We start from the raw sequence: 17,573 nt of genomic DNA, 5'->3' as shown, positions 1-17,573 counted from the left end.
ATACATTGTCACCTAATGGTAGCTACTGGCTAGCAGACAAACCCGTCAATAATCACAAAGTGTGGCTATTAAAAAAATAATTGACAATTCAAACATTGCTGGCACAAGGAGGACAAAGAAGCCACAATCGTGGTGCTCAATGGCTACAAACAATGTAATTATTCGTATGACTATTTGGAAATAAACTGATCAGAAAACATTTGCAAATGTAAATCCCATCAGGCCACATGGAGTAAAGAAATGGAGTCTCCAGTTATTTCTTGACTTAAAGCTTTCGTGACTGCAGGAATTCACATTCTTTGGGTCTTTCGGTGAAGTCAAGTAGAAAGAAAAAAAAATTAAATAATAGTATACGACGTTTCGATTGCAACACAAGCAATCAACATCAGGTACGAATGAAAGAGAAAATAAACCTAGTAAACTGAAAAATATAATGCAATACAACACAGAGAGTCGGCTAACATAACAGTCAACACCCTACCTGGTTGATGGCGTTCTTCCAAAGATTGCTAAATTTGAGAGAGAGACAAAACACAGACACGGAGACACACAGACAGACACACAAGCAGAGAGAGACAACACAGAGACACACAGAGAGAGACACACATAGGCACACTGAGAAACAACGCCTCTGTGTCGAGGCCTTAAATAGAGAGAGACGGGGCAGAGAGAGGGGGGGGGTAGATAAATGAGAATGTCAATGACAGATTTGGAGCTTTCGTGACTGCAGGAAATACTAGAGCGACAACACGAGGACACGGAGAGAGAGAGAGAGAGAAAACACACTTAATCAAACAAACTTAGTAAAATTTTGAAATGTAATGCAATGCAACACAGAGAGTCGGTCATTACATTACAAAAAAAGCTGTTGAGTGTTAATGTGATGGCGCTGTGAGTGGCAGATTTGTGCCAGATACAGTGAGGGAAAAGGGTATTTGATCCCCTACTGATTTTGTACGTTTGCTCACTGTCAAAGAAATGATCAGTCTATAGTTTTAATGGTAGGTTTATTTGAACAGTGAGAAACAGAATAACAACAAAAAGATCCAGAAAAACGCATGTCAAAAATGTTATAAATTGATTGGCATTTTAATGAGGGAAATAAGTATTTGACCCCCTCTCAATCGGAAAGATGTCTGGCTCCCAGGTGTCTTTTAGACAGGTAACGAGCCGAGATTAGGAGCACACTCTTAAAGGGAGTGCTCCTAATCTCAGCTTGCTACCTGTATAAAAGACACCTGTTCACAGAAGGAATCAATCAGATTCCAAACTCTCCACCATGGCCAAGACCAAAGAGCTATCCAAGGATGTCACGGACACGATTGTAGATCTACACAAGGCTGGAATGGGCTACAAGACCATCGCCAAGCAACTTGGTGAGAAGGTGACAACAGTTGGTGTGATTATTCGCAAATGGAAGAAACACAAAAGAACTGTCAAACTCCCTCGGCCTGGGGTTCCATGCAAGATCTCACCTCGTGGAGTTGCAATGATCATGAGAACGGTGAGGAATCAGCCCAGAACTACACGGGAGGATCTTGTCAATGATCTTAAGGCAGCTGGCACCATAGTCACCAAGAAAACAGTTGGTAACACACTACGCCGTGAAGGACTGAAATCCTGCAGCGCCCACAAGATCCCCCTGCTCAATAAAGCACATATACATGCCCGTCTGAAGTTTGCCAATGAACATCTGAATGATTCAGAGGACAACTGGGTGAAAGTGTTGTGGTCAGATGAGACCAAAATGGAGCTCTTTGGCATCAACTCAACTCGCCGTGTTTGGAGGAGGAATGCTGCCTATGAGCCCAAGAACACCATCCCCACCGTCAAACATGGAGGTGGAAACATTATGCTTTGGGGGTGTTTTTCTGCTAAGGGGACAGGACAACTTTACCGCATCAAAGGGACGATGGACGGGGCCATGTACCGTCAAATCTTGGGTGAGAATCTCCTTCCCTCAGCCAGGGCATTGAAAATAGGTCGTGGATGGGTATTCCAGCATGGCAATGACCCAAAAACACACGGACAAGGCAACAAAGGAGTGGCTCAAGAAGCACATTAAGGTCCTGGAGTGGCCTAGCCAGTCTCCAGACCTTAATCCCATAGAAAATCTGTGGAGGGAGCTGAAGGTTCGAGTTGCCAAACGTCAGCCTCGAAACCTTAATGACTTGGAGAAGATCTGCAAAGAAGAGTGGGACAAAATTTCTCCTGAGATGTGTGCAAACCTGGTGGCCAACTACAAGAAACGTCTGACCTCTGTGATTGCCAACAAGGGTTTTGCCACCAAGTACTAAGTCATGTTTTGCAGAGGGGTCAAATACTTATTTCCCTCATTAAAATGCAAATCAATTTATAACATTTTTGACATGCGTTTTTCTGGATTTTTTGTTGTTATTCTGTCTCTCACTGTTCAAATAAACCTACCATTAAAATTATAGACTGATCATTTCTTTTTCAGTGGGCAAATGTACAAAATCAGCAGGGGATCAAATACTTTTTTCCCTCACTGTATGTAATTGTTTGTTTTAACTTGACTTGACTCATCATTGGAACTAAACGGCTGCGTGTGTTGCGCAACCTGCCACAGCAGTGCAATATTCAGCACGCTGGACTTGCAATTCAGGGGTCGCCACTCCCGATTCTATCTCCAGGCGCGGCAGTTTGGAACGATGGGGGCAAGTCGCAAAAAACCATAACCCCCCCCCCCCCACTGGCCATGTCCACCCAGCAGCAGGAATGGGCGCAAGTTGAGTCGATTGGCGGGGGGGGGGGGGGGCTGTGGTGTGTGGTGGGGCAATGTGCGGTCGTCGTGGAAGAGGAGACCGAACATCGCTCTCGTTCAGAGTTCGCTCGCTGGGGAGGCCCCTGCCGCCAGCAGCGTGGTGAGCAAGTCATTAAGTCATTGCAGAGATGCACCTTTACCTTCATATATTTTGAATAGCCACTCGACTCGTCATTACACAATTCGCGATTATTGACCACATAAAGACACTGGAGCCGATAAAGTTAATGCCACCGCAAGCGGTACTGATGAGTGAAAGATCTGGCCTTGCTTGGTTTATATTTAAAAAGTCATGAGCGATGCCATGCTCAAAGGAGCATTGCATCATCTGTGGGGGTGAGGAGTGTGCGTTGTTGAACCCAGCGATCCCGAGTTCGATTCCCGCTCACGGCCAACAGCAGTGAGAGGATCATTATCTGTACCGGTCCTGGGTCTCCCCGAGGCCGACTCAGCACCACGCACCGGCTCCCCTTCCCTCCCAGTCCAGCTGTTCTCGCTGTGCCGCCCCGGTCACAAGGCAGTCAAGCAAGCGGGCTCGCCATCCCAAGGTGGCGAGTTGAAATCCTGGTTGGAGGGGGCGGTGACTCGTCCCATCATTCCGTGGGGATCGATAAAATAGATACCGCTTTGTGGGGGAAGTCAACTATTGCCCTATGGATATATTCGTCTCTCACCCCTCGTATGCCGTGCCGGCTTCATACGTGCTCACTAACAGGGCTTGTGGCTAAGAGATGTTAACTACCTCGCCTGGTGTACAGGAGGTCGTGGGCGCGATCCCGACCCTGATGCCTGCTGCTATATATTTGGAGTCTGCGTGTCTCTCTCTCATCATCATCATCACGGTGGCTAAGAGATGTTAACTACCTCGCCTGGTGTACAGGAGGTCGTGGGCGCGATCCCGACCCTGATGCCTGCTGCTGTATATTTGGAGTTTGCGGTGTCTCTCATCATCATCATCACGGTGGCTAGGAGATGTTAACTACCTCGCCTGGTGTACAGGAGGTCGTGGGCGCGATCCCGACCCTGATGCCTGCTGCTGTATATTTGTAGTTTGCGTGTCTCTCTCTCATCATCATCACGGTGGCTAAGAGATGTTAACTACCTCGCCTGGTATGCAGGAGGTCGTGGGTTCTATCCCGACCCTGATGCCTGCTGCTGTATATTTGGAGTCTGCGTGTTCTCCCGGTGGTCGAGTGGATTTCTCTCCGGTTTACCCCTCCACATTTAGAACACGCGTTGAGAGTATTTGGCTGCTATAATTTTACACGAAATAAGCCACTTCGTTGCACTATTGTTTGTGGCCAGGTCGCTTGTAAAAAACAGCTCCATAGCTCAGTGGGCCTTTCCTGGTAAAATAAAAAGGTTATAGTTTGCTCCTTCAGTTAAGGCAATACGGGGGATCTTTGTCTATTGTTGTTGATCACAGCTACAAACAGCACTATTAGCAAAGTTGTACAGTGGAAAAGGGCGTTACGTGTTTCTGGAATTGAGAAAGATTATTGTGAGGGCTTTGCGGTGGGGGGGGTAGAGACGATGGTGATGGGTGGAGGACATTCTGAAGTGGAGCAGTGGGAGGAAAAGAAGCAGAGATGCGAGGTGAGTCCGTGTTGGTGAGTGCACTGCGCTACAATCCAGGCGATCTGAGTCGTTGTATTTATACTGGAGGAATCCGATGAGCTATAAAGCTCTTTCTCACAGACGTCTCGTCGGGGCGGGTAAGAACGTCACAACAAAACACGATAGGAGTGCAAAGTGCAAATCACCTAAACACAAACAGATATAACCAAACCATCCTTATCCTACCAGGCAAAGCCAACTGAGGTGTTCACTTATTTTTCAACTCGCCACCAAAACTCACAAATATCTCAGCTTGTTCTGGGTTCTCCCCCCCCCTAGGTTTACGCGGCCTAAAATGTCGTGATGTGTAAGAAGCAGCAGTGACGAGCCGTGCCGGCCTTCATAGCTGCTGCTGCTCGCTCACAGCACTCATCACCTCCGGTGTGTTTTGTGTTGCTGAGATCCGCAGTGTTGATGTTGGTTTTAACTGTACGGGTGAGACGCAACAGTCGGTCCGGAGAGCGAGCTTCTCGCATTGTAACACAAGTGTACTCCAGCACTGTAACACAAGTGTAAGCCACCACTAACACAAGTGTAAGCCCCAGACTAAACATGACCATTTTCACCGACTTCAAGGCCTGGTATTCGGCTGCTCAATGGCAGAGCGAGCGGCACGTGATCAGAAAATTGCAAGTTCAAATCCTGCGGCAGGATTATAGTATTTGGCTGCTATGTCCACACGACTCAGCTCATCATTCCTGTCTTCCTCCGGGTTTGAACAAACAAAGTACCAATTTGTGAGAAAGTCAACAGCGGTCGTCCCATTGACTCGCACCCTTCCCCATCCGCCGCCATATCAACGTGGAATTTCCACCGTTGTCTCTGCGGGGCTGTAAAACGGGAGATGAGATTTTGAGCAGGGAGGTCACTTTGGATGTCCGTGGTGGGAGGTGAGTCCGTCCCCTCGGCCACGAGTTCGGGCCACGCGTTCGGGCCACGCTTTCGCCCGTCGAGAGCCGCTGGGGGTGTGGCCGCGAGGTCCTCGCTCGGTGATGGTAGCGATGGGCCCGACACCGCTGCAGTCGCTCTGTGCCAAAGGCTCGCAGCAAACAGGAAGTGGAGGTTTCCTGCAGGATGTGAGCACAGACAGGCAGCCCAGTGACCTGCGGGCCTTCCCCCGTGCTGGCGGACGGGCGGGGGGGGGGGGGGGCCCAGGCGTGGCCCATTCGAGCGGGGCACCTCCACACTGTAAACGGAGGTTGCCACCTTTCCCACAGTCCCAAAGCCGGGCAGGGTGGCAACCGTAGGGGTTGGACGGGCGGGTGGGTAAGCCGATCGGGTCGTATTGGTGAGAAGCGAGTGTTGGTGTTGTTCGCGTTTTACCGTCAAAGTAAAACGGCGAGAGCTGAAGTCATCCGGTCGGCTGACTCGGTGGCTCGCAATCGGAAGGTCGCGAGTTCAAATCCTGCTTGGAGGGTGGGGGGGACTCGGCTCCATCCTTCCCTCCGAGGTCGATAAAATATCGAACCGCTTTTGTGGGAGAATTCAAGCAGTGGTTGTCTCGTGACTAAACTCGTCCCCCGTCACAGGAATATGGAAATTCCGCCAACGGATGAGGGTGCGCTACCGCGTGCTGTGCCGTACCGCGTTCTCGCGGTGCGAGTTCCATGCGACAGCGGTGCACGTGACAAGGGGTGCATTCCACGTGAGAAAACAGTCCTAAATGTAAGAATGGGGTTATAGTGAAGACGCGTTGTGCGAGCACCACGCGTTGAGCGAGTACGTTGCTCTACGGTGGCTAGGAGGTGTTAGCAGCTCCCTCGCCTGCTATACAGGAGGTGCTGGGTTCCATCCCGACCCTGACGCCTGCTGAATTTGGATTTCCCAGTCTCTCTCTCTCTCGCTGTGGTCGCCTGGATTTTTCTCCGGGTCCTCCGGTTGTATCCCTCCAACATCTATCAACATGCGTTCAAATTACTGGTTGCCGTGAACTTCCACACGATAAGCCGCTTCGTCGAGCTGTCACGAGAGCCAGGTCGCTTCTGAACAAGAGCTACTTAGCGCCAGAGGGCCCCTTATCTGGGAAAATACCAACAATTTAGTTTAGTTTAGAATACGATAGTGCGTGAGAGCTCCTCCTGCACACCCAGTGGACGTGGGGCGTTGCGCTCACGTTGTCCCCACGTTCAGCCGGGCAGATCAGCCGCTGGTCACTTCCCCAGTTTGTCGGAACGGCGGCAGTGGCCGCGGTGCTGCGTCAATCACCTTGTCGTCGTCGTCATTAGCCATGATCATCAGCCATGGTCTACCTACTGCTGGATGCGGGCCTCCACGACGCCGCTTCGCCATCCATCACAGTCCGTGTTCAAGTCCTGACCTCATCCTCTCTGACGCTGTGTGCCACGCGCGCTCTCAAACCGTTTAGCTCTGGCCATGAATATTCACTCGAGAACTTGTTAGTAGTCTATGGGCAGTGTTAGTCTATGGGCAGTGGTAGTCTATGGGCAGTGTTAGTCTATGTGCTGTGTTAGTCTATGGGCAATGTTAGTCTATGGGCAATGGTAGTCTGTGGGAAATGTTAGTCTATGGGCAATGTTAGTCTATGGGCAATGTTAGTGTATGGGCAATGTTAGTCTATGGGCAATGGTAGTCTGTGGGCAATGGTAGTCTGTGGGAAATGTTAGTCTATGGGCAATGTTAGTCTATGGGCAGTGTTAGTCTATGGGCAATGTTAGTGTATGGGCAATGTTAGTCTATGGGCAATGTTAGTCTATGGGCAATGCTAGTGTATGGGCAATGTTAGTCTATGGGCAATGTAAGTCTATGGGCAATGGTAGTCTATGGGCAATGGTAGTCTGTGGGAAATCTTAGTCTATGGGCAATGTTAGTCTATGGGCAGTGTTAGTCTATGGGCAATGTTAGTGTATGGGTAATGTTAGTCTATGGGCAATGTTAGTCTATGGGCAATGCTAGTCTGTGGGCAATGTAAGTCTATGGGCAATGGTAGTCTATGGACTGTGTTAGTCTATGGGCTGTGTTAGTCTATGGGCTGTGTTAGTCTATGGGCAGTGTTAGTCTATGGGCAGTGTTAGTCTGTGGGTAATGTTAGTCTGTGGGTAATGTTAATCTCTCTCTCAATGTACCATGTCCTTTCTCAGAGACGTTGGCGATCATGGCTACCATTTGAAAAAACGCAGCAGGCTGCAATTGTGTTTTTAATGTTGTAAGCGAATCCACGGCAGCATCCGAGGTGGAGCTTGAGTGGACTAATCCACTTGTTGTAGTGGGGTAGCTGAGTGGACTAATCCACTTGTTGTAGTGGGGTAGCTGAGTGGACTAGTCCACTTGTAGTAGTGGGGTAGCTGAGTGGACTAATCCACTTGTTGTAGTGGGGTAGCTGAGTGGACTAGTCCACTTGTTGTAGTGGGGTAGCTGAGTGGACTGATCCACTTGTAGTGGGGTAGCTGAATGGACTGATCCACTTGTTGTAGTGGGGTAGCTGAGTGGACTGATCCACTTGTTGTAGTGGGGTAGCTGAGTGGACTGATCCACTTGTTGTAGTGGGGTAGCTGAGTGGACTAGTCCACTTGTTGTATTGGAGTAGCTGAGTGGACTAGTCCGCCCTTTGTATTTGGCGGTAGTTGGGACGCGGTGGTGGTGTGATGGTGGTTGGGACACGGTGGTAGTGGTGGTGGTTGGTACGTCGCGGATATTGAGAGCGGTCCCCTACTGCCGTCGGGGCAGCAGAGAGGAACCGGCGCTGTTCCTGCATGGGGCCTTCGGTGCGGTTCTTGTTCGGGACGCCACTGCCCCCCCCTGTGTCCCGCGCCGTTGGGTGGCGCTGGGGGTTCTTTTCGGCCGACAGAGAAGTGTGGAGGCGCGCGTTCAAAATAGCCGACGTCTCGATCGATTTCAGATGGGAGGACGGTGGTGGGGATTTGATGTCGATATGCTGGGGGGTGAGATTTGGATTTTCCAACTCCTTATACTTGGCCTTCTATTCAGCTCTGTCAATGATATCCCTCAAGTACTTCACATTGGATCCTCGCTGTTGCATACAATTGTTTAAATTGCGAATATAACTGAGTTCACTGTCTTCCCCTGGCTTCTTGCTGTACCTCGAGTATTCCCAGTCACACCACGTTTCTATTGAGTCTCTTGTTTTTTTATTACTTGTCCAAGAAATGTAACTTTGCCTTTCTCTAATGAAAATTTCTCGAATTCTGCTATCTGTAATACATTACACATCTTGTTAAATTACTCAATATATTACTAATCTTGTTACGTGACTCAATACATTACTTATCTTGTCTGTCCATGAAATGTTTCACTTCTTAAAAAACACATTTCTGTTCTTTCTAGGTTCCTGTTTCGAGTTTTTGTAATTGTCCAGCTTTCACAAAGACCCATAGACTCATATAGAGACAAATACATTATCATCGAGACTTTATATGTAGAGTCACATAGAGACACACAGACTCACAAGGGAGCATCAGACTTGAATAGAGACCCATAGACTCGCATAGAGACCCAACGATTCACAGCTTTCTCATCCGTATAAGAGAACATTTCTGGATATACAACAATGCAGTATTCTAATTCTCGATGTTATTAATACGTTCTTATTTTTCAATACGGGGAGTCCGTTCCTGAGACCCATTCATAAGTCGAACGGTTCATAAGTCGGAGCACAGTAATGTAAAGGTATTTAAATGCACATACGGTCAGTTATAAAATGTTATGGTTCAACAAAACAAGGAAGCATCGTTACACTCCTAAGCAGAAATATTGTACATTTGCATGTAATGCTGGAATAAATACAGCGGTCCATCGGTTAATGATATTAATTGGTTCCACGAAAACCATTGCTAACTTAAATTATCGTTAATCGATAGCTATATATATGAAAGGGAAATTTGTGAATGTGTGTCTGTTCGAAATGTTTAGCATATTTCCCAACATGCAACAAACTTGAAACTTGGCATGTGAGAAGCTTCCAGACTGTACGCAATGCAAAAACTTTAAAAATAGACTTTTGTATTTTTGGGGGGGGCGCAATAATGGATATATTTTGCACGGCAAGTGAGCGGTGACGTCACATCTGTGATGTCACCGGCATGGGGCAGCGTTACGCAGTGTGCCTGCTGACGTCACCCCCCCCCCACCCTCCGCGTAGGCCGTCTATCATCAAGACAAGAATCCAAGTCCCGGGCGAAGCCGGGTAGTAAAGCTCGTAGGAAACAAAGGTGAAAGGCTTAGTTTGTGAAAATACGGTGGAAAGTTGACTTTTTTCACCCTAAAAACATCGTCTATAACATTTAAACATGCAATTTTAACAAAATAACGTTATAAGAAGATACCTTTTAGCTCTGTCACAAATGTATTGGGAACTTACAGATTCACCTGAAATTTGCTTTTCCACAACCAATTCCCTACCTTTAAAAATCCTGGTTGAGGCATCCTTCACATTGAACGCTTAACATTTTTTTTTATTCCACATCCTCCCTCACATCGTAAAATTGCAACATCCTGACACTCTGGACGGCATTACCAGTTACATCGACGGTATCAGGCACACCGGACTCCTCAGAGCAGGCGGGGTGGGGAGGGAGAGATTTTCATTTGGGGGAGGGGGCGTGGTTGGCCTGGTCATTGCCGTTCTGGGCTCAGGTATTTACGACTGTTCTCAGGTTTCGGAATGGACCCCATGCACGTGCTGTATTCTTCTTCCTTGTCTATGAGCGTATAGCTCAGATGCTCCAGTGCTGAGATTTGGCCTGATGAATACAACCGTTCAGTATGGGAGGCTGCTATATTGAAAAGTCCTTATAAAATGTTCTGCTCTCGAGCCAGTCCCACTCCTCTTCGGCCCACAGGGTAGTTTCCACACCTATTTTTACAGATGTGTTGTTAATCCTATTGAATACCCTCATGTGTTCATATAACTCAGCAAAGTCGGACGTGAGAAATGTTAATTGGATGGTTCTCAGGGGGAGGGATCTGACCCCTTGGGAGGTGGAATTCCAAATCTGGGTCCATTCCAAATCTAGGGTCTGAAGTCATCCACTTTGTGCCCCTGAGATCAGAAGCCGGTATGCCTCAGATCGTTTGTATCTCTCTTTATCTGACTGGAGCCACTTTATTACTGCAGGAGGAGGTGTTATCAGATATCTCCCTCTGACTCTGGTGATCACGTCCCAGATCTGGAGGTATTTAGAAAAAACTGAGAATTGGGGAGGTTGTAGCTGTATCTAATAGATTGGAATGTGTCTATGTGACCATTATCTGCCAGGAGGTCCCATACTCTATGAATCTGGACTGCTTCCCAATCAGACCATCTGATTCCCTTGTTTTCAACTCACAGTGCCGGATTATTCCAAAGTTGGGAGTAGGAGTGGAGTACCCTTGGGATCCGTGCGAGTCTGTTTCTGCACATCCACAGCGTAGTGTTGACCATCTCTAGTGGCTTTATGCCCAAGGGCTTATCCTGAGGGTGCGAGTGAGCGAGACCTTCCAGATTCCATGGAGAGACTGAGGCTTTTTCCTAAGGTGTTCACACTCCGTCTCTCTCCTCCGAGATCCAATGCTTCGAGGTATGCAAGCCGGCTGCGAGGTAGTATTTTCCAAAATCCGGTAGAGCAAGTCCTCTCTCCGTGTCTGGGTAAGGGTCTGGTAACTTATTCTCGCGGCTTTGCAATTCCAAATGAAAGAAGAAACGTGGAAGGGCAATTTCCGAATAAAGGTTTTAGGGATCTGGTTTGGAATCATTCTCAGGTGGTACAATATCTTTGGGAGGGTCATGATTTTAAGAAAGTGCACCCTGTTAGTAAGAGACAATGGGACATCATTAAACACTTCCAGGGACGTTTGGATCTCTTGGAGTAGATGGTGGAAGTTCACCTTAAAAAGCTCACTCAGCCGACTCGGAATGATGACTCTTGAGATAGTTCGTCCTCCGAGGGCACCATTTGAAAGGGGCCAATGCAGTTGGGAGAACCTGAGAGCCTGGTGAGATGGGCATTATTTGTGTGTGTACGCACAAACACACGTGCACACACAGGCACACTCACTTTCACACACACTCACTTCACACACTCACTTTTACATACACACGTGCGCACGTGCACACACACAAACACTCACTCCCAGACTCATTTCGCAGCTAATCGCTGTGCTGAACAAAATAGTTCCGCGGTTCAGTTCACAAGTGCGAGTTTGCGTTTGTCAGTTGATGTAAAAAAAAATTAATGGAAGCTGGTTCGTAAGTGTGGATGTTCGTAAGTTGGGTGTTCGTAAGTTGATGACTGCAGGTATAGATCCCATTTTCTGAAATATATCCTTTGCTGGTGCTACTCTTCTTCTGTACATCTCAGACCCCATTGCTGCAGCAGGCCCCAACTTGCTTATTTGCTGAACAAGTCAATATGAGGTCTGTGATTTGATACTTTTCTCTCTTCCACGTATTTTTACTGTCTCTGTCTCAGTGGCAATTCCAAGCAACGCACCTCTTCATGCTTCTTCTTTGAGCATCTTTCAGCTTGTTGCATACTTTATGTTTGGGTTAAACCCAAGACTGGAGGAAATTTAATAACGCTACAAGCTGCCTGTTGAAGCAAGCTGTAACTACCAACGAAACATCCACACCCAATTGTTTAAAGTGTGTGTGGATTGCTCTCCAACAACACACCCGTGTGCTGAAGCAGTAATCAATTGGCAGATTTGTTCATGTGACAATTACATTCATTGGCCGTGTTGAGTGGAGGATGGTGTATGACGCACACGTTTACTCACGTGACCGATCTGACCTCGAAATCAATTACGAATCAATGGTTGCAAAATCCTGTTACGTTTATTTTTTATCTTTCGTTTTGGGTGTTTCTGATAAATGGCTCTCGGCGTAATTGGTCGGTTACCAGTATTTTTATTATTGCAGAATTAAACTGTAACGTTAGTGAAGTTGACCTCGAGGGGACACAAGGAGACCAGGTAGCATAGGGTTTGTCCCCCGAGCTGTCGCCCCCTAGCCACAGTTGAGTGACCCCCCCCCCCCTCCTCAGCGTCCCCCCTGACTGCCGCGACCGAGCACCGGGCGCTTGGTCAGCTTTGTGTGGCATGGCGCCTTGAGATTGAGTCGCGTGCCATAATGATATTGGGGTGGGGTAAGAGGCCTACGTGGGGTTAAAGGCCTTTTTTATGCTGGTGCTCACAGAAGTGATGTCATCGGCCATAATGGGAGTTGAGGTGCAAATTGGCACCATCTTGTTGAGGCACCTGCTACTGGTGTCTGTAGCTCCACAGACAAAGCCCGTGCGTGCACACCAGGACAAAGGAGGCATTGTACCCCACCTTCGGCCTCTTAGCCCACCCGAATATAACGATAACAATGATCGTGAGTTGTTGATAGAGCTGTCCTCTACGCTGGTGGCGTCTGTGGTTCCTCGCGCTTCTGAGAGGTCATGCAGCACACGATGTGATGTCATATCAAGACAATGACCTCATATGTGGTGACATCGGAGGGGGGGAGGCACGTGCTTGGCTTGTGATGGCCGAAGAGGCTTAACTATTTAAGATGTGACGCAAATTACTTGCGTCACATCTCATCATCTCGACACATTTAACGGGCACCCCCAGTGGCAGCTGTCCCTGTGTGGCACAAGGTGACTCAGCACCTGGACCTGTGAATGGGCATTAGTCTGCCAGTGGCAGGGCGATGATTGCTGCTGCGCTCTGTAATCCCAATTAAGTAATTTGTGGGTACATTTTCAAATTTGGAAGAATGTGGACGGTGACGCCGGCCGACAATGGCCTACTCTGTTAGATTATCCCGGCTAATGTGGGGGGGGGGGGGAGGGGGTGCCGATCCCCGAGCCAGTTGTCTGTGGTAGCTTTTTGGGGCTTCACTTGGAGGGAAAAACGCAAGCACGGGGAGAAAGACACGCAAACTCCAAATATACAGGGATCAGGGTCGGGATAGAACCCACGACCTCCTGTATACCAGGCGAGGTAGTTAACATCTCGCCACTGCAGCGCTGGCTGAAGAAAGCATTGGGCACACTAGCAAGGCAGCCACAGTTGCTGGGCGCAGGCCCAAAGGACCAAGACGTCAAGCATCCAGCAAACAAATGGACAGAAACATTAAACACGCAGCTGTACCTAGAAAACCACCTAGGAAAAGTTGAAATTGTTAAGAATCTAACGCGTTTCTTGAATTGAGCAAAGGTTGTTGTTATTCTAAACGCTTGGGGGAGAGAAACGATGATGGGAGGCAATGCCAAAGTGGAGGAGTGCGAGGGGAGACGCAGAAAGAGAGGTCTCGTGACGTGCAGCGTGGCGAGTTAGTGGATGGGTGAGCGTGTTGTTGTAACCTGCAGTGTGAATGAGACCAAAATAGTCGGTGTCTGGTAGACCCGAGTCCTGAACATGGGTGGAGGAATCAAGGAATGAATGCCACGGTGACAGTAACCACGGTAGTGGCGATACAGACGCTGAATGTCGAATGCAGAGTATCGCTCGTGTTGCACCAATGCTGTTGAAATGATGCACTCCCAGAAGGCTGTGGTTACTCATGGGATGTGTAAACAAAACAAAATTACGTGGAGGAACGGCATTCGGAAGCAGGAGGAGGTTCGTTTTGTTCCTTGAATTCTCCACGGCGCCGCTAAATGCCAACTCTATGTGGGTGACATGAGTGCAGCACCGCCAACTGATGTTCGTGTGGCGGTCGCTCCAGAGGCTCGCCACCGCAGAGGGAGACACGACCTCTCAAGTCGACACCCCCTCGCCCCGTGGCTCGGCAGTTAAGGGGGAAGCGGCGATAGCGACACGCGACCACGCTGTAGCGCAAAGAGTGACGGCAGCCGTCACGCCAGAGCCTGCGGCACAGCCCCCGCCACGTCCGTGCCGCGCGTTTTCAACGTTTGAATGCCGTGCAAAGCGCCCCCAGCCGGGGCGGTGGTGCGTCCCCCAAACGGTCGCGAGCTCGCAGCTCGTTGCCGAGGAGGTTCGCAGTTGGAGCCCGGAGGCCGCCCTGGTTGCAGGAGAACTCCCCTTGATCCTTGCTCCGGTTATCCGTGGTACCAGTTATCCGGAGGTTAGCAGAGCACAGAGCATTCTTCCCGTTATCCGGCCACTGTTTAAATTCCAGTTATTCGGATTTGCACCTGCTTAAGACCCCAAAAATTGGTATTTCATTGATATTTACCAGAGAAAATACGTTTAATGTGTTTTGTATGAAGGAAGGACACTATATTAAATAAAACAACTTGACATTTCAGGATAAATTGAGAAACTTTGTAAGCTTCTGGATTTGTTATCTTGATTTGCCTCCGATCCTGGCCTATTGCGTTCCCATGTGACGTCAAACCAAATTGGCTCGAAACTAAACTCGGGAGCCCCCCCCCCACCCCGCATTGGCGCCATCGCCTTCGTGACAAACACCGTTGTCGTGATGGCGACCGTCGTGACGGGCGGCCCGGAACCTACCGGGGTGCGGAGGTTCCGGGCAGATTGGCAATAACTTGCCGGACGGCTTGCAGGTGCGCGGCCGATAAGCGTTTCTGGTAAACCGGAGCACAGATGACATTACGCTACTGGCTAAAACCTCAAACCTGTGGAAAAAATATTACGCACGCCCCTGGGATCACGCAATGCTTCGGAATTTTATTGTCGGGCTGGAGAAGCCAACAGCAAAAACACCTCGGGAGAGAGATTGAGACGCTCCGTGGGGGGGCGCGGGGGGAGGGGGTGTGTTGCAGTCGGGGGTGCTGATGAGATGACAACACAGGAACCGCACCTACGGTTAGCACGGTTGGCTATGTATGGTGCAAAATAAGTTAAACGTAACAACACATTTATATTTACGCAATCTAACCCCAGAAAAACGATATTATGGAAGGCAACAGCAATTGTTATCTTCTTGGTTCTTTCGGTAAAGTCACGTAGAAGGGAAATAATAAAATAATAAAATAAAACATAATAGAATAATATAATAAAATAATATACAATAATAAAATAGTAGTTGTCATGTGGATATACTCACCCCTGCCATAGGAACGTGGAATTTCCACCACTGGCTCTACAGATCTGTAAACAGGAGATAAACACCGGTCTGTCAGTGCTCACCTGAGCAGGGAAATCACTTTGAGGAGCCCATCGAGGACTGAAAGTCGCTTTTTTTAAGTGAGACCTGAGTAGAGTTAAATACACAAACACAGCGACAGAGCGTGTTGACAGCACGAGGCTTCACGTTTCCCAGCGGCTCTGGTGAACGCGGATTCCCAGCGCTGAGTGGAGGTGACTCGTGGAAGAAACAGGAAGCCGATTCTGTCGCTCTCCAGCATACGGCTGAAAACGCCATTGCCTTCGCCGCGTCCCTCCCTCCGTATCGCACGGTCACCGTGGATTGGTATGAGTATAGAATCGTGGTGCCAGGGTATAAAGTATAAACTATTTAAAAATATATATTTTATTTTACCAGCTAAGGCCCACTGAGACATATACAGTGGTACCCCCGAGATCGAACTTAATTCGTTCCAGAAGGCCATTCGAACACCGATTTGTTCGAACACCGAATACATTTTTCCCATAAGAATGAGTGTTAATGACATTAATTTGTTCCAGACACAAGAAAGCTCTCATTATAAAGAACTGTTACACGAAGTTTACAGTAATTACATGCATAAAATCATACAAAAAAACAAGAAACAATAAATAAATGTAATAAATGAATAAATATATGTAATAAATGAAATAAATGAACATTGAACTTCACTTTACCTGTAGTAAGGAGAGTTGATGGCTTGAGTGGAAGGTGGTGAGGAGGAAGTAGTCAAACCTTTGTCTGGGCAAGCGTCATGCACGCTGGCCATACGCGTCTCAGTCGTACAGGTTCTTTCAAGTCGCGATTGCCCGTTCGACCTCCGAATTTCATTCGGTTTCCGGGGCAAAAAATGTTCGGAAATATCGTTCTAACACCGATTTGTTCGAGTTCTGGTGCGTTCGATCTCCGAGGTTCTACTGTAGCTCTTTTTCAGAAGCGACCTGGCCACAAATGAGAGATTAACAAAGTGGCTTATCATGTGAAATTTATAGCAGCCAATTACTATAAATGCATGTTTCTAAATGTGGAGGGGAAACCCGGATAAAAATCCACAAGACCACAGAGAGTGAGACACGCAAAAATCGAAATATACTGTAGGCCTCAGGGTCGGGATCGATCCCACCACCTCCTGTATACCAGGCGAGGTAGCTAACACCTCGCCACCATACAACAAGTACTCACTAAACACGTGGTGTTCGCACAACGCGTCTTTGCTATAATACCGTTCTTCCATTTGGGACACTTATAACGTGTAATGCGGACAATTATGACGTGGAATGCGCACTGTTATAACGCAGACTGCACATTATGACATGAAACTCACACCGTTAGAACGCTGTTTCTGAGCGGTCGACGACAAACTACTTTCTTGAGCTGCGTGGATGAGCGGAATGATACAGTACGTGGAACGATACAGTACGCGGAATTATACAGTAACGCGGAACGATACAGTAACGCGGTGGCGAACCCTCATCCGTTAATGGCAATTACATATTCCTATGGTGGGGGCGAGTCTATCCAGCCAAATCCACACGACCTTACTAGGTAAGGTCCACTAAGCTCTATACCTCTTTTTTCAGAAACGACCTGGTCATAAGTGATAGCCCAATGAAGTGGCTTATTACGTGGAAATGTATAGCAGCCAAATACTCTATAAAAGCACGTTTACAAATGTGGAGGGAAAAATGCAGACACGGGAAAAGAGACACGCAAACTACAAATTTACAGGAATCATCAGGGTTGGGATCGAACCCACGATCTCTATACCAGGCAAGGTAATCAACATCTCGGCACCGTGGCGCCCACAGTGTGACAATATACCCTGGCAATTAAACAAAGCAAAACCTAGCGTTAAATAGTTAAGCCTCTTCGGCCCAGGTAGTGACATAAGCCAAGCGCGCGCCTCCCTGCCGATGACGCCACCGCATATGAGGTAATTATCTTGCGGTGATTTCACGTGTGCCACGTGACGAACCATAGACGAGCAGAAAGGCAGCCACGCGGAGAGCCGGCACTACCAACAGTTTCCCAAGCTCTGCCGTCCTCTATAATTTAAGGAGTTATCGGCCATTTAATGAGTTTGGAAGGAAACTACAGCACCTGGAGAGAACCCACGCATTCGAGGGAGAAACA

At 48.2% G+C, this 17,573-nt stretch overlaps 1 protein-coding gene across 1 annotated transcript in view; it reads left to right on the top strand.

Moving 5' to 3' along the window:
- LOC144726630 (tyrosine-protein kinase Src42A-like) overlaps positions 1–17,573 on the top strand; it is a 71,985-nt gene that overhangs the window by 22,181 nt on the left and 32,231 nt on the right. The window lies entirely within an intron of this gene.

The sequence above is a fragment of the Lampetra planeri genome, chromosome 24 (assembly GCF_965212315.1).
Source record: "Lampetra planeri chromosome 24, kcLamPlan1.2.h2, whole genome shotgun sequence".
NCBI lineage: Eukaryota > Metazoa > Chordata > Hyperoartia > Petromyzontiformes > Petromyzontidae > Lampetra > Lampetra planeri.
The sequence above is the reverse complement of the archived record's forward strand: the minus strand, read 5'-3'. Positions and strand labels throughout refer to the sequence as shown.